This window comes from Ailuropoda melanoleuca, chromosome 11, assembly GCF_002007445.2.
Source record: "Ailuropoda melanoleuca isolate Jingjing chromosome 11, ASM200744v2, whole genome shotgun sequence".
In the NCBI taxonomy this organism is placed as follows: Eukaryota; Metazoa; Chordata; class Mammalia; order Carnivora; family Ursidae; genus Ailuropoda; species Ailuropoda melanoleuca.
In genome coordinates, this window is record NC_048228.1 from 2,474,105 (window position 1) to 2,493,375 (window position 19,271).

General features: G+C 47.4%; 1 long non-coding RNA gene across 1 annotated transcript; it reads right to left on the bottom strand.

Moving 5' to 3' along the window:
- Positions 1-9,811: 9,811 nt before the first annotated feature.
- LOC117804460 lies at positions 9,812-15,749 on the bottom strand. Its single transcript, XR_004628928.1, has 3 exons — positions 15,619-15,749; positions 12,996-13,098; positions 9,812-11,320 (listed from the first exon to the last, which is right to left on the bottom strand). It is a non-coding gene; the product is annotated as an uncharacterized LOC117804460 (long non-coding RNA).
- Positions 15,750-19,271: the final 3,522 nt, after the last annotated feature.

A 19,271-nucleotide genomic window follows, 5' to 3' on the forward strand; every position in this document is an offset into this window, starting at 1 on the left:
AGCCGTTACAGCTGCTTTGACAACCCAGCCGTCACGTCTGGTGGGTGGGCAGAGAAGCTGCTTACATCTCGGGACCTTGTCCCTCCAGGAATGTGCCGGAGACAGTCTGAGGGTCTTCCCGGCAGCACCGTCCAGACCAGAAAGGCTCTCAGCAAAGCACACGCCCGGCTGAAGGAGGACACACGGGTCCACGGCTGCACGCGTGTGCCCGAGAGCGCCACATGGCAGGAAAATGAATGCAGGGATCCAGACCCATCCCGGGGGCAGGTGTCCACCACCTCCCCGCCTCCCCGCCTCCCTCTCACAGTCCACGGCGGGGGTCTGCCACTGCAGTCGGGCAGAAGTACCGAACTGCACAGGGAAGTAAAACTCTCAGTCATCAGAGACTAGGACAGCTTCCTAAATACCTTCGAGGACTGGAATAGCGGCCGGCCGGCGCAATGAAAGCATCCAGGAGTGTGTCCGAAGGAAGTACCGGGGACCAGGAGGCTTAGACCACAGGAATTTAATCTTCGTGGCGCTGGAGGCTGGAATCCCACATCAGGGTGCCAGCAGGTTGGTTCCTTCTACCCAGCGAGACAGAGTCTGCTGCACGTCTCGTGCTGCGATCCTGGCGGTTTGCGCCCGTCGTTGCTGCTCCTGGGCTTGTAAGCACCGCCCAACACCTGACTTAACGTTCACGTGGCGCTCTCCCTGTGCATGTGTCTGTGTCCTACCGGACTGATGCACCTTCCTCCGGTATGACGTCATCGTGACTAATGACGTCTGCAACAACACTATTTCCAAATAAGGTCACATTCTGAGGTTCCGAGGGTTCAGAATTCCACATATGTATCTTCAAGTTTTCTGTGGACACAACTGAACCCACGGTGGGAAGGCAGCAGGACATAAAATCCAGATGGGAACACGGCAAGGATGAGCAAAGCCCTCGAACTGAGTGCAACAAGAAACAAACGAATCCAGCTGTCTTTCCGCTGAATGATATAACCGTGTTGGGGGGGGGGCAGCTAACACCAAAGACTAGACCAGGAGCCTGGCGACCAGGAGCCTGAGAGGACCCTCAGACCAGGGAGAGAGGAGCAGACCGACCTAGAGCTTGGCTCAGGAGGCTTGCTTTGGGTGGGGAGGGTGCAGGGCTGTGGAGCTGTTTTATGCGTCTCCCCGGGAGTGAGTACCTGACGAAACATGTCAAGGTGCCGGGAGGCAGAACTGCCCTGTGAATGAAGGACACGGAGGTGCAGAGTGGAGGAAGGCGTGGGAAACCCGTCGGGCTGGCCTGGTACTGGAGTTTTCAGGGTGAACGGGTGGGACGTCCATGAGAAATCAGCGGGGGAAGCTGATGGAGAAAGGACACTGGGGCTGCTGTTGGGCAAGTTTGGGCTGACGAGAGCGTCACAGTGAGTAAGACAGCAACGGAGTTTAAGTCCACAGTGGTGACACGGAGGTGACTGAGCGTTGACCGGGTATGTGAGACAGTGAGGGGAAAGGGAGGGCTCTGGCTCACCGTGAGCCACTGGCCGAGAAGTGCGGACGGAGAGCGCCGTCATCACTGCCCAACCGCTGTGGGGACGATGGGTTTTGGAGACAGTCATCAATGAGTGCTGTTGGGGCGGAGGGTTGGTGGGGACAGGGTATTTGTGGGGTCCCAAAGTGCTTCACGTAGCAGAGGAAACCAGTACCCACGCAGCGGAGAAGCCAGGCAACGGTTTGAAGAGCGATCCGAGTTGGCGTCCCCAACGGGAGACTAGGCAGACCTCGTGACTTGTGTCACGGCTGCTTGTTAAGCTGCGGGGAGATGTTATACACACTCTTTTCAATGTAGGACATTTCATAACGCATTTAAAAAAAAACAGGAATAAATGTAATGACATTAACCCCTACCGCCGACTATTTTTTTAGCGGATAAGGAAACCGAAGCTCAGCGAAGTTTAGAAGTTTGTCAGGGCTGGATTTGAACCCGATTCTAGTGTCTACACAGCCTGCACTGTCTCTCGCGCTGCTGGAAAGAGCCAGTTCATGACAGAGAAGAGGAGGATTAGGAAAACCAGCAGGAACCGGGCTTGCGGAAGGGACTCATTCTCTCTCCTCCCATCTCCCCTTGTGGGACCCTGGCCCGCGGTCAGGCCCTTTGATGGGCTTAGGACAGTGACACCCAGTCCTGTGTTCTTTCCCTGGCACCTTTCCCAACTTGACCCAAGGGCTGTAGGGTGTATTTCCCCCAAATTAATTTAAATTAAAAGTAACACCTGATCAGAAGGATGAGAAGCAGCGAGGTCACGCCCACCCTGCCGGCAGGCTACAGTCTCTGTGCCTGGACTCTCGGAAGGCCTTCTTCCGATGACACTGGAAATAGCCGAGAGGAGTTCGTGCTCACCTGAAAAGTGGGAATAATTGTGGCTCCCCTATTGGGACATCCATCAAATGGCCAGATGGGCCCACAGCTGTCCTGTTTGCCCGGAGTCCTCTTGTCCTTGGACCCACGTGGGCCGGCTGAAAAACACCAATTCCCCTTTACTGTTCTGGACCTGCGTTGTCTAGGGCTCTGCAGTCTTGCTTCTGTTAATGACCGGATTTTGATCTAATAAGTACTTCCTAACTGGTATGTGGTGTCAGTGTGCGGTGAGGTGGGCAACTGTCAAACAGTGTGATTCAAATCCCCTGTAAGCCAGCTCTGTCTGATGTGTTTTCCTCTGTTCCTTTATTCCCTGGTGAAAACATACATACATAAAAATAAACACAGGTGTTGGAGATGTTTTGAAATGTTCTCTTGTACCTGACAGCTGTGCTTTCTGTAGAAATCGCGACAATTGTTTTTACCATAATTGCACAAGTTTTCCTCGAAGCTTCCAAAGTATTAACACTGGAGTGTATTATTGTAGAAACTTAGCAGAGCAGGAATGTATTACCAGCTCTCCGAAGATATTACCGAGAGCTCATGGAATCGTAATGTGATTCTTGTATGTCTCTTGGAATAAAAACAGATGATCTTTCTCATCAAAATGTAGTCCTTGCTGGGTTGAGCAACTTTGTGAAAAATGCTTATTCCTGAGACACTCAGATTTCTTCACGCCCGCGTCCTCTGTCTGTTGCAGAGTGAATCACCTCTTTTGGTCTGGTCTTGGTATCAAATCACGGCATGGTGGTACCCACCTGTGTTTCCTGGGGGGGGGGGGAGCACAAACAGGAGGGACTTCAAGTGGTGCCGGAGGCTTCGTTGGTTTGAGAACAGCCACGGAAAGGAGGTGATGTTTTCCTGCTCAGCTGTGTTTGTTGTGGGGGCAGGGGAGGGGAGCAGGGGACGGTCTGAGAGCGGCAGGGCAGAGTTCAGACCCGCATAGGCCGCATCACAGTGACCCCCTGGGCCTGTCTCTATTAGAGAGCCAATAAAGGACAGTGTGCTGGCCCCGGACCCCTCACGTGGAACCAGCAGCCCACACGTGGAACCAGCAGCCCAGAGCCCCTGCCTGGGTCTGTGGCTTCCAGAGACGTGGTTTTGCTTGCTTTGTTTTATGCACACACCCAGATGCAAACCATACGAAGGGCCCGCCGCGCAGGGTCGGTCTGCCGTCCGTGTCCCGCAGGCGCCCAGATGTCATACAGTTCCTTTCGCAGGTTCCTGGCTGAAAACGTCCGAGGCAGTCGGGGGTGGTGACCGCCTGCCCTTCCGTCTTGCACACACCGCAGGGCACCGCAGCCCTCTGCCGCACCTCGCTCGTCCCGTTCGACTCGGTCCTAGAGACCCCGCTGCAGCTGCACGTCCACAGTCCCACCGTTATTTCAACGGCAGCCAGGCAGTCTTTCCCTGGTGCCTCATAATTCTCGGACCACCCTTGGCTGGGAAGGATTCGGGAGGTTTCCTGATCTTTTACTGTCACAAGGAAGAGTCTTGGGCACATGCCGTTCTGTCCTCCAGCGGCTAAAATCCAAAGGGTGGACGCCCAGAAGTAAGGTTCTGGCTAAAATGGTACCTGTGCTCTCCATCCAATCGACCTGCAGAGAGGTTGTCAGTGGATCGTGACCCACTTTGCCCGGAGCCTGGAGTGGGGGAGGCTGCAACTCCACCCCGTGTTCCCTTGTTTTTGATGGTCGTCTGCCTCATACTGAAAACGCATTTCTCTGATTAGGAGCGAGGTTAAAAATCGTCAAGACCCCCTTGTGTGGAGTTTTCAACGAGCTTTCGTCTCGTTTCTGTGGGCGGTTGGTTGTTTTGTTAGAGACTTTTAGGTGCTCCTCGTGCATTAAAGAAATTAGCTCTTATCTGTACTAGAAATGAAGTCTTTCCCCCTCCCCCCTCTCTCCCCTCCATTCCTTCTTTTACAGTATTTGCAGTCCACATTCTTCTGTTGAGTCTGCTGTTGACTTTGCTTTTGTTCTGCCTGGCAGGAGATTTTTATTTTCGCATCAGCAAATATTGTACAAACAATTATTTCCTGTTTTAAACCTTTCTATGTTTACATTGTTGATTCATCTGAAATCGCTTCAGTGGGATATGTGAGGTAGAGATCTAATTGTGCTGTTTTCCTCCAGGTGGCTACTCCGCTGTCCCCAGTCCCTACTCCCTCTGGCGCTCGGGTCGTGCCCCGGGGAACGAACACCGCCCCGTCCTCCCCTGAGCTCAGAGAGCGCAGCTCTAAGATTCGCGACGTGAAGGTCTGTGCCTCCAGCATCCAGTTCGTTTTTCTTTTACTCAGGAAGGCATGTTGAGCCCCTCCGTGTTGTTGTGTCCGTTCCATCTTGCTGTCGAGTGTACCCCCTCGTGTGACCATTGCAGTGTGTTCGCTCATTCACTTGTTGGTGGACATTTGGGTCGCGTTTGGCATTTGGCTGTGATGAATAGCGATGTGATGAGCCCTCAGGTCAAGTTCTTGTGTGCACGTAGACTTTCATTTCTCTTGCGTGAATACCTGGCAGTGGCACCTGGGGATACGTTGTGAGGACAGTCAGGTGTTTAAGAACTTGGCAAGCACGGTCCCAGCCTGGCTCTAGCATTTCACATTCCTGTGAGCGAGGACGAATGTCTGAGCTGCTCCATGTTCCTGCCAACACTTGATATTGAAAGACCTTAAGTTTAGCTGCTGTAAATCCATGGTGGTGTTTCCACTGTGGTTTTCATTTGTATTTCTCTGATGACAAACAAAGTTGAGCTTTTTCTGTGCTTACATGACACCTGCATATCTCTGTTCACCTTTTTTTGACCAAGTAAAAAAATTGTGTTGCCTTCTCAAACTGAATTGTAAGGGTTTTAAAAAATATATATATTCTGGATTCAAGTTCTTATTATATATATATATATATATTATATATATATATATATATAGTGATCTCACCCCCCCTAAATACTGGTTGTCCGTTCACTTTCTTAATAGTACTTTTTAAAGAGCAGAAGTTTGTATTGGAAAAAGATGAATTTATCATTCTGATCTATGATTTTTTTTAACATCTTATATAAAAAAGTCTTCGCCTGCCCCAAGGTGATGAAGATTTTCTTTTACGTTTTGTTCTAAAAGTTTTACAATTGTTGGGGCGCCTGGGTGGCACAGCGGTTGAGCGTCTGCCTTCGGCTCAGGGCGTGATCCCGGGGTCCTGGGATCGAGCCCCACATCGGGCTCCTCCGCTATGAGCCTGCTTCTTCCTCTCCCACTCCCCCTGCTTGTGTTCCCTCTCTCGCTGTCTCTCTCTCTGTCAAATAAATAAATAAAATCTTTAAAAAAAAGTTTTACAATTGTAGCTTTACACTGAGTTTTGAGTCCATATCAAATTAATTCACATCCTCTTCAGCATCTGGTATTGCCAGATTTTTAGATTTTAGTCATTTTAATAGGAGGCGTGTAGTGATATCACATTGCTGTCTTATCTGTGACTCCCTGGTGACCTATACTGTTAAGCAGCTTTGCATATGCTTATTTCCCACCTGTGTACCTTCTTTGAGAGATATCTGTTCAAATCTTTTGTCCATTTTTAAACTGAATTGTTTGTTTCCTTTTTTTTTAATTTAATTTTATTATATTATGTTAATCACCATACAGTACATCCCCAGATTCCGATGTAAAGTTCGATGTCATTAGTTGCGTATAACACCCAGTGCACCATGCAATACGTGCTCTCCCTACTACCCATCACCAGGCTATCCCCTTCCCCCACCCCCTCCCCTCTGAAGTCTTCAGTTTGCCTCTCACAGTCCATAGTCTCTCATGTTTCATTCCCCCTTCCGATTACCCCCCTTTTCTTTATCCCTTTCTTCCCCTACCGATCATCCTAGTTCTTATGTTCCATAGATGAGAGAAATCATATGATAATTGTCTTTCTCTGCTTGACTTATTTCACTTAGCATTATCTCCTCCAGTGCCGTCCATGTTGCAGCAAATGTTGAGAATTCGTTCTTTCTGATAGCTGAGTAATATTCCATTGTATATATGGACCACAGCTTCTTAATCCAGTCATCTGTTGAAGGGCATCTCGGCTCCTTCCATGATTTGGCTATTGTGGACAATGCAGCTATGAACATTGGGGTGCATATGGCCCTTCTCTTTACTACGTCTGTATCTTTGGGGTAAACACCCAGTAGTGCAATGGCTGGGTCATAGGGTAGTTCAATTTTTAACTTTTTAAGGGACCTCCACACTGTTTTCCAGAGTGGCTGTACCAACTTGCATTCCCACCAACAATGTAGGAGGGATCCCCTTTCTCCACATCCTCTCCAACAATTGTTGTTTCTTGCCTTGTCTATCTTTGCCATTCTAACTGGCGTAAGGTGGTATCTCAGTGTGGTTTTGATTTGAATTTCCCTGATGGCTAATGATTTTGAACATTTTTTCATGTGTCTGTTAGCCATTTGTATGTCTTCATTGGAAAAGTTTCCTTATTGTTGCATTTAAAGAGTTATTTGTATATTTTGGGTAACATTCCTTATCAAAATAAACCTTTTCCGAGTAATTTTTTTTTCCCACTGTGGCTCTCTCTGTTGTCAACAGTATCTTTTGCAGAACAGAAGATTTTGTTTTGATAAAGTCCAACTTATTAACATTTTTTTCATGAATTGTGCTTTTGATGTTGTATCTAGAAACTCACCACACAAGTCATGTGAGTTTTGATAGACTGTCTTTCAAGGAATCAGTCCCTTTTATCCAAATTACCCAACACGTGGGCACTGAGTTGTTTGCAATATTCCTTTATTACACTTTTAATGTCCATGAGGTCATCAGTGAGGACCCCTCTTTCATTTCTTTTTTTTTATAATAATTTTTTTTATTATATTATGTTAGTCACCATACAGTGCATCCCTGGTTTTGATGTAAATTTCCATGATTCATTAGTTGCGTATAACACCCAGTGCACCATGCAATACGTGCCCTCCTTACTACCCATCACCAGCCTAGCCCTCTTTCATTTCTGACAGTAGTCATTTGGGTCTCTCTCTCTCTCTCTCTCTCTCTCGGTTAGCCTGGCTAGAGACTTTGTATATTGATCCCATATCCTGCAACCTTGCTCAACTCAGTTATAAATATTTTTTGTATATTCCGTAGGATTTTTCTATCTACAAGGGTATATGCTTTGCATATAGGGACAGTTTTACTTCTCTTTTACCATTCAGATGCCTTTTAATTCTTTTTCTTGCATAAATGCCATGGCTGCCATCTTCAGTTAGTATGTTCAATGGGAAGGGTGAGAATGGACATCCTTGCTTGTTTCTGAACTTCTGGGGAAAGCATTCAGTTTTTCACCAGTAAGTATGTTACCTGGTTTCTTCCTTCCTCCCTTCCTTCCTTCTTTCTTTCTTTCTTTCTTTCTTTCTTTCTTTCTTTCTTTCTTCTTTTCTTTTCTTTTCTTTTCTTTTCTTTTCTTTTCTTTTCTTCTTCTCCTCCTCCTTCTTCCCCTCCTCCTTCTTTTTTAGGTTCCCTTTCTTTGGTTGAGGTAATTTCCTTCTGGTTTCTTGAGTGCTTTCAATCAGGAAAGGGTGTTTTATTTTGTCAAATACTTTTCTGTATTTATCAAGATGTCTATGTGGGGTGCGTAATCCTTTCAGTCACTACCATGGGGGTTACAATCAACATAAAACAATCTTGATCCGATTAGTACTGCCTTAATTTCAAAGTACACAAAAGCTTTCCTCAACACAGCTCTATTTCTTCCCCCTTCCTTTGTGCTAATACTGTCATACAAATTACATCTTGACATTACAAGCCAGTCAACAAGGTTTTGCAATTGTGCTATGGGTCCTTTTAGATGAGATAGGAGAAGAAAAGAGTTATAACAAATACTATCTTTATTTTTTATCACAGCCTTAATATTTACCTTTTAGTATTCACCTTTATTGGTGTTCCTTTTTTCTTTGGATAGATTTGTGTTACTGTCCCATTTTGGCCTGGAGGGTTCCCTTTATATATCTTATAGGGAAGGTCTGCTACCAACAAATTCACTTTGTTTTTTGTCAATCTTGGAATGTCTTAATTTCTCCTTTTCTGAAGGATAGTTTAGCCTGATATGGAATTCTCACGTGGCAGTTTTTTTCTTTCAGGACTTTGACTATGTTACCCCCTTGCCTTCCTGCTTCCCTGGTTTTGATGGGAAGCCAGCTGTGAAGACCCCTTGTGTGTGACATGGCCCTGCTCTTGCCTCTTTCAAGGTTCCTTGTATTTGTTTTTCGTGGTTTGGTCCGTGATGTGTCCACACGTGGCTGTCTTTGATTTTGTCTACTTGGGAGTTTGCTGAGGTTCTTGGTGTGTAGATTGACATCTTTCATCACATTTGAGGATTTTTTTTTTTTGTTCATTATTTTCAGATTTTTTTTTCCTTTCCTTTGTGCCTCTGCTGTCTTTCCAGGACTTCTGTTATGCTTGTGTTGGTGTACTTGGTGGCATGCCACGAGTTTTTCTTTGTTCCTTTTCTCTATGTTCCTTGGATAGGATAATCCCAATCAATCCATCTTCACATTTGCTGATTCTTTCTTCTGCTAGTTCAAATCTGCTGTTGAAGCCCTTTAGTGAAATTTTCACATGAGTCGCTGTACTTTTGTAAGTCCAGAATTTCTATTTTGTTCTTTCTCATAATTTTTATTTCTGCATTGATATTGTGTCTTTATTTTTTATTTGTTTTTTAAAGATTTATTTATTTACTTTTTAGAGAGACAGCTCAAGCAGGGGGAGGGGTAGAGGGAGAAGGAGATAATCCTCACTCAGACTCCCCACTGAACTTGGAGCTTGATGTGGGGCTTGATCTCACGACCCTCAGATCATGACCTGAGCAGAAATCAAGAGTCAGTTGCTTAACTGACTGGGCTACGCAGAAGCCCTGATATTGTGTCTTTAGTGAGATATTGTTTTCTTACCTTCCTTTAATTCTTTAGTTGTGGTTGCCCTTACACCTGTAAAAATATTAATACTAACCTATAATAATATTTATAATAATACTAAAGTCTTTTTGGGAATTCCCATCTGCCCTCTCTTAAGTCTCTATTGACTGCCTTTGTCCCTGTTCACTGGCCGTACTTTCTGGTCGTGTTGCATGTCTTGTAACCTTTTGTTGAATACTTGACATTCAAAATAATTAATGTGAGAACTCTGGAAATCTGAGCCCCCCTGCCCACCAGGGCATTCATTTTTGGTGCTGATTGTATGCTGACTTTTTTGGGACCAAATCTGTATTCTTTGTTGTCGGAGGCCAATAAAGTGTCGGCTTGACTAGGTTCATGGTCAGCTAATGACTTGACAGAGATTCTTTTTTTTTTTTTTAAAGATTTTGTTTATTTATTTGACAGAGACAGAGACAGCCAGCGAGAGAGGGAACACAAGCAGGGGGAGTGGGAGAGGAAGAAGCAGGCTTGTAGCAGAGGAGCCTGATGTGGGGCTCGATCCCACAATGTCGGGATCACGCCCTGAGCCGAAGGCAGACGCTTAACCGCTGTGCCACCCAGGCGCCCCTGACAGAGATTCTCTTAAATGACTTGAATCAGTACATCTCCTGGCCTTTGCTGTGGGGCTTTTGGGCGTGTACTGGGGCATGGCTTCAATGCCTGGGCAGGAAATTTGCAACTCCGCCTTAGCCTTCGCCTCCTCCCTGTGCAGAGTCTGAGCACCAGCCATCAGTGAGAGAAAAGGACCTTCTCATTGCTCCCCGGTCACTCTCATCGCTTCCCAGGGACTACACAGCCCTGCACATGCTTGTGGCCTTTTAGATTCCTAGCAATAAGTCAGAGCTTTTCAAAAACCTCTGTTCTCATTTCCCAATTTTTTCATTTAAGTTTTCTCATCGACCTCTCATCAGATCACTTGATAACGCTGTCTCCAGCAGCTACAATGTTGAATAGCCCCTTGATATAGGGCTGTTCTCACTGAGTGATGTCAGTATCAGGTCAGATGGAGACAGTGGGAATGGAGCTTTTCCAGGGAACTCACAGGTCAGTTAGTGACCATGCTTTGGGTTGTTGCTGTTTCGGGAGCTCCAGACCTGTTTTTCCCTCTTCAGTGGCTGTCAGGCTGCTGGTTTTTACAGCTACCGTGATTGGGAGGCCATTGATTTTGAAGCTTACCATGTAACTGGGAAAGGGCAGCTCCCTCCTTAAAATGCCACAGGGCTCACCATTCTTACCAAGATTTAGCCATTTTTCTTGAATAAATTCTTGCATTGTTACAAAACTTTGGTAATCTCCATAGTTTTAAAAAACTTGACTTGGACCATTTCCCCCCATGTTCTCATTGCTTTTATGCAGGAGTGGAGTTTGGGGGTCCTGCCTCTGGCATGGTGGATCCAGTATTCTATTTCAGGTGGTCTGACACTAAAATCTTTGCTCATATACTGTGCACGATGGTTTCTCCTCCAGCACTGTCTTGATTATCTTCATTCCCCAAACTCATAACCATATAATAAAATCCTATCGTCACATTTGTCTGTTAATTCTCATAGTGTCAGAGGATCAAATCTTCCTGGGAAGGCCCATGGAGATCACAGAGGAAGCTGCTGGAGCCCCAAAGAGCCATAGACAGGCAGTTTAGCCATTTAATTTTTCCGGGGTGAGATTGGTCCTGGTGATTCATTCTGTGCTCTCATTAGAGCAATTATCCAGTTAATTGCTCTGATCTGGATTTGGCCGAGGCAGTTACTGCAGCTGGGAAGCCCCAGAGAACAAGCAGATGGACGTCAAGGAGCATTCTGAAGGAGGCCTGGGTAGGCAGGCTGGTCTCTGTGCCCCAAACATGCTGTTCAGCACCAGCCACCCAGCGTTTATTGATAGGACTGGCTCCTCTGGAATGTCCTTCCTTCTCCTCTCTGCTGCAGTCAGCAAATGAGGAGGACGGGGAAGTTCCAGGAAAGGTGACCTCTGAAACTGGGAAGAGGGGGATATGAGGCTGTTATCTGAGAGGACATCTATCAAGTCCTGGATCATGGCAGGGATATGCAAAGTCACCAAGGTGATGGAATTGTCCCCAGGCCAGCAGGGTTCCACTGGCACCCAACCTTATAGTTATAGTAGCTAAAAATAGGATGCTTCAATGAGAAATACGGTGGATAATGTTGCAACTGCACAGTTCGTTCTGTTCCCTCACTCCCTTACAGAAACATGTCTTAATGATACCCCTCCACTTGGTTCATGGACTTACTTGGTGATCATTTCCTTGATTTCCCAGCTTGCAATTGGAGTGGACAGACTTGGATTGGTTAAATCCCCAATTTGCTCCATAACTTCAGGGTAAGAACTATTATAGCAAGGAAGATAGGGTAGATGTCTCTGGAATGCTGTTCAAGATAATAAATCAAAAACAGTGCCATATCCTGGGGGATGGCAGCCACCCATGAAAATCTAATGGATACAAGGATAGCCCCCATCAGATTCACATCTAATTCAACAATCCAGTGCACAGAAGCCAGATGGACCCTGGGGGGCACCTGTGGAGGGCTGCAGACTTAGTCGAGCAATGGGGCTGATTGTGCCACTGGGCTGAGTTTGGAAAAGGTGGACACAGACTCAGGCAGCTGTGTGTAGTCACTGATCTGCCGAATGTGGTCTTTTCCCTCCTTATCAGGAGACATGAGAAGCAGTTTGTACCCACATGAGTAGGCCAAATTATACTCTTTGGTCTTTTCTCAGGGCCTTGTATGCCCTGACATAATCATGGCCCAAAGATACGTGGACAATCTACAAGACAATGTTCTGTTTCTGCAAAACATCACGTTGGCCCACTCTATCAGTGACATCATGTTACTCAAACTAGATGAGTAATTAGTAGCAAATATATTGGTGGCCTTGATGAGGTATGTGAACTCTAGAAGATGAGAGAAGACCCCTCAAAGTTTCAGGGACCCACCACATCAGTGGTATCTTAGGGCCCGAGTCATGCCAAGACAGTCCCTGGATAAAGGATAGATAATTGCGCCTCACACCTCCCACAAGTAAGGAGAAAGTGCAATGCTTGGTGAATGTCTTGGGTTGTGGAGGGGGCATATCCTCCACTTGGGAATGTTTCTTGTATTCCTTTTTGGTGAGAGACACGACAAGCTGCCAGCTTTGAGTGGGGCCTGGGTTAAGAAAGGGCTGTGGAGCAGGTCCAGACCTCAGTGCCAGCAACTTGCTACGTGGGCCACATGGCGTGGAAGACTCTGTGAGAGTTGAGGTTTCTATGGTGGAAAATACACATGGGGAGTTTATAGCAGTCCCAGTGGAAAAGTCCCTCAGATTTCAGAGCAAGGACATGCCCCCTGCAGTGTGACTGTTCCGTTAACGTAAGGATTTTTGCTTACTTTATTCACTACAGGATCCCCAGGGGCTCCAACAGTGTCAGGCATGGAGGAAACGCTCAATGAACGTTTGCTCAGTGAGCTTGCGAATCAAGTGAATGAATGTCCTTGCCAATGCTGAAGTTCCCCATGCTCCAACCTCTGGCTACCTCTTCGTCTTGTTTCTTATTTGATCTCATTTTGGATCATGCTCCCTAGCTCCTGACTCCAGCCCCGTGGGTCTCCTACTTGTTTCTTAATATGCAAAACTCAAAGCTGCCTCCTACCTCAGGATCCCTTTGCCTGGGACATGTTCTCCTAGATGTCACATGGTTTCTTCCTCACTTCACTCAGGCTCTGCTCCTCAGAGAGGTGGTCCACACACCCTGGCTGCAAGAGAATATCCAATACTCCTTGCTTTCCTTTGTTTTTCTAAAGCAAGCCTCACCTCTGATTGCATGTCTCCCTCTCAGCAAACAAGTTCTGGGTGACAAGAGCTTGTTTTATTCCCTGCAGTTGCCCCAGGTCCTACAACAGGGCTTGGTACATGGTCAGCACCCAGCAAAGCGCTAAGAAGCACCGGATGCCACAAAACGAAGCCACTCTCTTTCTTGCAAGATTGTTGCGTCTTTATCATGTATGTATCCTATGACATATGGACATATGGTGTCATGTGCAATCATATGCACATATGGTATCATGTGCCATAGACTTCCAAGAGGGAGAGGCAGTGTGAAGAAATTCCAAAACCTGTTTCATTGGAGAAACAATTTGGCATCTCTTAGGCAGTATACTATAGATTACATTTGGGGAAACTGCACAAAGGTAGTTTTGGTCCAAAAGAAGGACCCTGGCAGAGAGAGTCAGCCTGTCCTCTTCTCTCCATGCTGTCAACTCTATGACTGTTCCCCATCTGCTCTTCTAAAACTGACTCCACATCAAGGGCCATCTTGGGTCCTACTAACCCAAGACATCTTCCCTAGTCTTGTTAATGACCTTGGCATTTTTACCTATCACCATGAATTGACCTTGACGCTAAGAAGGGAAGTGAGCCCACAAGCCTGGCCACACTTCCATGTTGCTATTTTACCCGTGTATTGCCATCTACCATACATGCATGTATACCATTATGCTTAGATGTCAAGCTTGTTGAGGGTGGGGACCAGATGTCGTTCTCATTGTAAGATTGATCAAAATCAACTAACTGAGAGTCAGCCCCAATTGTTATATGTAGGAATTGTTATATGTAGGAATTGTTATATGGGGGACCAGATGTCGTTCTCATTGTAAGATTGATCAAAATCAACTAACTGAGAGTCAGCCCCAATTGTTATACTTCCACGCTTTGTAGGAATCCTTTGAACCTTCTTATGAGCTCTTGAGGTCTCAGGGAGAGGGGGCTATATAGTTAGGATGAGTTGACTTCAAGCCTCATGGGGTTCTGACCAGGAAGTTGGATGGTGGGGACAACCCTAAGACTGGGGGTGCAGTTGAAAATGTTTCTCTGGGGTGGCCTAAAACAGAAGCAATCATAGCTAGGGGTCAATAAAAGTACAAATATTTGACTTCACATCCAGGGGGTTCTTAACTCAGACATTGGAGGGTAGCCAAAGGTTCCAGACATAGATTTCAGACTATTGGAACTACAGAGCAGATGCAGGGAAACTCAGGGTCCAGGCAGACTGGCCCGCAGGGACCTTGGGTCTTAACATCTACTGCTGGCAGACAGCTGTGTGAGAGGGGGCTCAGTAGTTTTTAAGAGAAAATTGTGTAAACAAGCTGATTTCTGGTTGGAAACTCCAGTGTACAAAAGCTTTCAGCAGCCCCGTGGAAGGAGGTACTTGTCAGTGAAGAGCTCAGACCAGGGTTTTCAAGATTGCATTTGATAAGACTCACAGCAACCCTCTCTCCTGGTTAAGTTCTCTGGAGAGAAAATGCCTGGCCAATCATCACTGGAGGGATGCTTGTGATTCCCATTATAGATTAACCTGGCGTGGAAGGCATTGCAGGGCAAGGCTGTCTGGGCATTTCTTACAACTTTAAGTGGATTGGTTGGTAATAGACTTTACCTGTTAAATCCTAATGTTGTTGTCACACAGGACTAGCTTTAGGCTGTGTCAACTCGGGTAAGTGGTTTAATTTGTTAAAACTCTGTTTACTCCTGGAATGAGTGTAGGATTAAATGCTGCAGTGATTATAAGGTAGACAGCACTATTATTACAGTTTTTACCATCACCATCATCATCACCACCATCATTCCACCATTATTGTCATCACCATCACCACCATCATCATCACCATCATCATCATCACCACCATCATCCCACCATTATTGTCATCACCATCAGCACCATCATCACCACCACCACCATCACCACCATCATCCCGCCATTATTGTCATCACCATCACCACCATTATCATCATCACCACCATCATCTCACCATTATTGTCATCACCATCACCTCCATCATCATCATCACCATCATCACCACCATCATCCCACCATTATCGTTATCATCATCATCATCACCATCATCATCACCACCATCATCTCACCATTATTATCATCACCATCACCACCATCACCATCACCATCATCATCACCATCATTGCTAATGTCTATTGAGCTCTTGCAATGAGAGTTAGTTGAATAAAAAAATTTTTAATGTTGTGGTATAGAAAATACACAGAGGGTAGGGATTAAATTTCTTTTAAAAAGTCAAGATTGCCAGAGGTTAAAAATTAGGCTTGAAAAGAATTAGGAGCTAGTTAATTCTCTTTGTGAAACAAAAAACAAAACAAAACAAAACAAAACAAAACAAAAACCAACTCAAACAAAGAGCTACTTGTGTCTCAGGCTTTCCTTCTGAGATCTTTGTCCTAATCCCTGAAGTGTATTCTTTACATACCGCTTTACTGAGGGTCTTTTCATGAAACCTCCTCAATCTTCGTTTGTTTAGCACCATCTCTATCTCGCTGGGTTCTTTGAGCCTGGCAGTGGCCTTCTCTGTGAGGCTCTGTGTTGTTGCTGTGTTGTCTGTGTTTCCGTCTTCAGCACCAGCTGCTGTGCGGTTGAGACGCCTGTTGTCAACATAGTTGTTCCTCTAAGTAAGTTCTCTTTTCTCTCTGACTGCTTTTAAGATCCTCGTCTTTGATGTTTTACGGTTTTGATGGGATTCCCACCCCCTCATTGGGTTGCATTGATATATTTTATTTCCCTTCATCCATTTGTTCAACAGATGGTCGCAATATTTGACGGGTCCCTGCTCTGGGACTATGGGATCTGTTCTCGAACAAGGCAGAGATCCCAGCCCCACAGTCTTAGGTTCTAGTGGGGATATAAACATCGGTGTGATATGTGAGGGAATTATATATATATAAAATGGGGGAAGATGTGGAGGATAAGTGGTATGGGAATAGAGTGATCAGAGAATCAAATAAGGGACAAGTGTCATTGAGAAGGTGACATTTGAGCAAAGACGGTAGCTAACTGCGCTTAACCATCCCACGTGGGCATTGATGCTTGCCTCGAAATCTCTACTGCCCCCCGCACAACACCAGGGTGAGCCGGCACCTATCTTCGGCTGCCTCGTCCTGCCGCTCGTGCGCTCGTTGTACAACATGTTTGTTCCTCCGGATCTTGGTATGCCCCCAAGATACTCACTACCGGAGGGGGCTCCTGATGTATGATCTTTCTCTCTCCCACTCAGGCTCTGAACAGTTTCTGGAATAAAATCACTAAAAGAATCAAGGCCAAAATATCACCTTTACTCTTGCTAGAGCCCAACCTGGAAGAGCAGCTTAGTGGGTGAGCCAAATGGGCACAGCGTCTCAGTCAGCTCGGGCTTCCGTAGCAAGATGACACGACTGACCGCTTACACAGCGGACATCTGTCTCTCACAGCTCTGGAGCAGGAGGTCCAAGATCGAGCGGCTGTCAGATTTGGTTGTTGGCGAGGACTGTCCTTCTGGTTTGGAGATGGTTTTCTTCTTCTTCTTTTCCTTTAGATTTTATTTATTTGAGAGCGCGCGCGAGAGCGCGAGAGGGAATGCGCAAATGGGAAAAGGCAGAGGGAGAGGGAGAAGCAGACTCCCCACCGAGCTGGGAGCCCAACATGGGGCTCCACCCCAGGACCCTGGAATCATGACCTGAGCCAAAGGCGGACACTTCACCAACTCAGCCACCCAGGTGCCCATGATGGCTGTCTTCTTGACGTGTTTTCAGGTGGCTTTTCCTTGGGGTCTGCGCAAGGAGAGAGTGTGCTCTGGTCTCATCACCTTCTTGGAAGGACACTGACCCCATCATGAGGCCCCACCTTTATGACCCCATCTAACCCTGATCACCTCCCACAGACCCCACCACACAGTACCATCACCACAGGGTTAAGGCTTCAGCATATGGAGGTGGGGGGCACAAACGTTTAGTCCATAGCAGCGTGTAACTCCAGTCCTGGAAATAGGAAGATTTCCCTGGTCATAGGCAGCACCAGACGGCGGAAGATGGTCCACGCAGACACCTGCCCAGGTAAGACTCCGCACTCAGCGCACCGCAGAGCAGAGAACTCAGGCACTCACTGGATAGAAGCACGGGGACGGCAGAGCGGGGCTCTCATTCTTTCCAGTTGACTGATCGGCCAGGTGAGGAGGAGGAAGCCTCGAGAGAGGCCCGAAGTCACACTGCAATTTCTTTCCCAAGAAGGACGCATCAAGTGTGGCTGGAGGCATCCTCATTCGCAACCGTTATTATTGCTTCGTCTAAGTGATCCCTGTTTAGACCCACCCGCATGCTCGCCTCCGTCTCTGCTTGCCTTCCTTTGTGCATCTGGCCCTCCTTTTGGATTTAATTTCCTACTTTTGGACAAGCCAGTTTAATGATTCAGAGGCAGGGCTAGCTTCTGGGTGCTATTGTCACAGGTCTGAGCGTCATTACCTTTCCAGGTGACCTGTCTTTCCTCACTCATCACTTCCAGCGGCGTCTGTGTCTCAGTGTTCTGCAGTGTCATCCGGACGGGGTTCATTTGTACTTCTTGGGGTCCATGCTCACCGAATCTGAGGGGTCCGTGTTTTCATTTATTCTGGAAAATTCACGGTCATGACTTTCTCTAGTATTTTTCTCTCCTTCGTCCTCCTTCTGCTCCTTTTTTGGAAAGCATAGACATTTGCTGGGCCCTTTTCACTCTATCCCCCATGTCTCTTAACTACTTTTAAAAAGTTTTTAAAACCCATTCATTCAAATTTCAGTGATTTATTTGGCTCATGTGGAAACGCATCTGCTATTTTTGTATGGTGCCTCACCCTGCCCTACAGTTCACGTCCCTTCCTCTGTCTACTACCGCTCCTTCCTTCCCTGCCCTCCTTCCTCACACTCTCCCTGCAGACGGGGCCCTGCTCAGTGCCTTGGTTCCCTTCGCTCTCTGGACAAACGTTGTCCCGCAGCAGGACTGTCCTCATCTTTCCCAGCAGCAGCAGCAGCAGCGGCACTCCCACGGGACCGTCCAGGCTCCCAGGCTGCTTTGCTGTTTCTTCTTGGTGTTTCCTACCACTGGCACAGGGCAGACCTAGATGCCCATTACCTGTAGTCTGAGCCGCTCGCTGGAGGAAATGCCCCAGGAGAGCGGGCACCCTGTTTCATCCCTGTGATGGCTCTGGTGAGCCGTACCTCTCTAACGAGGCTGCCGGATGGATGCTGAGCGCAGAACGGACTTGTCATCCCCAACCGAGGTCTCCCCGCAGAGCTCGCCTGGGTCTGCTCTTGCCTTGTGTTTGGGCTGTCGCCCATGGTGGACGGCATCCTCATGTATTCTGATTGGGGCTCACGTTCCTCTTTAACAAATCCCCACCCCAGCGAGGCAGAAGGTGGAGGGGTTCAGCGCACAGCTCTGGAGCCAGACGGCTGTTTAATTCCTGGCTCTGCTGCCCACGAGACGTGTGACCTTGGAGGAATTATTTATCCTCCTTGTGTCCTGGTTTGCTCATCTGTAGAACGAGAATGATGGTGGTGGCTTTGTGCGGGGCTCCTGGAGAGTCCCCATTTCCCTGGATAGCGCTCTGGGAACACAGTGGGCTGTCACCAGCACCTGCACGGCCGGTCATCTGCAGGAACGTCTCGTGGCCGGTGACAGGGCGCTCTTCCAGGGCCTTCGAGCCTCTGCTTCCTGCACGTGTCTGTCTTTCGTGCGGCTGCCTCAGCCTGGACGTTCCTGGACTGCACAGTGTGTGAGACTCTACCCGTGGTGTCCTCGAGGGCAACCGTGACTGTGAGTCTGCAGAGACATCACCCCCACGGAGCCCGGTGGACACTAAGGACCTCAGCGCCCTGCGTTGGAAGAGGCCCCTCCAGGAGGGTTTACATGTCCAGCTCCCTGCCTGTGGGGTCCATGGCCTCATCCCTGTCCTGTGTCAGTTATGGAGACCAAGATGTGTCCCTTCCCCAGCACACAGGTGCGCACGTGTGCAGATGCATGCGTGCACACTCATGTGCATACACATGTGCACACACTCACACACGTGCACACACTCACACACATGCACACACAGGTGCACACACACGCACACACATGTAC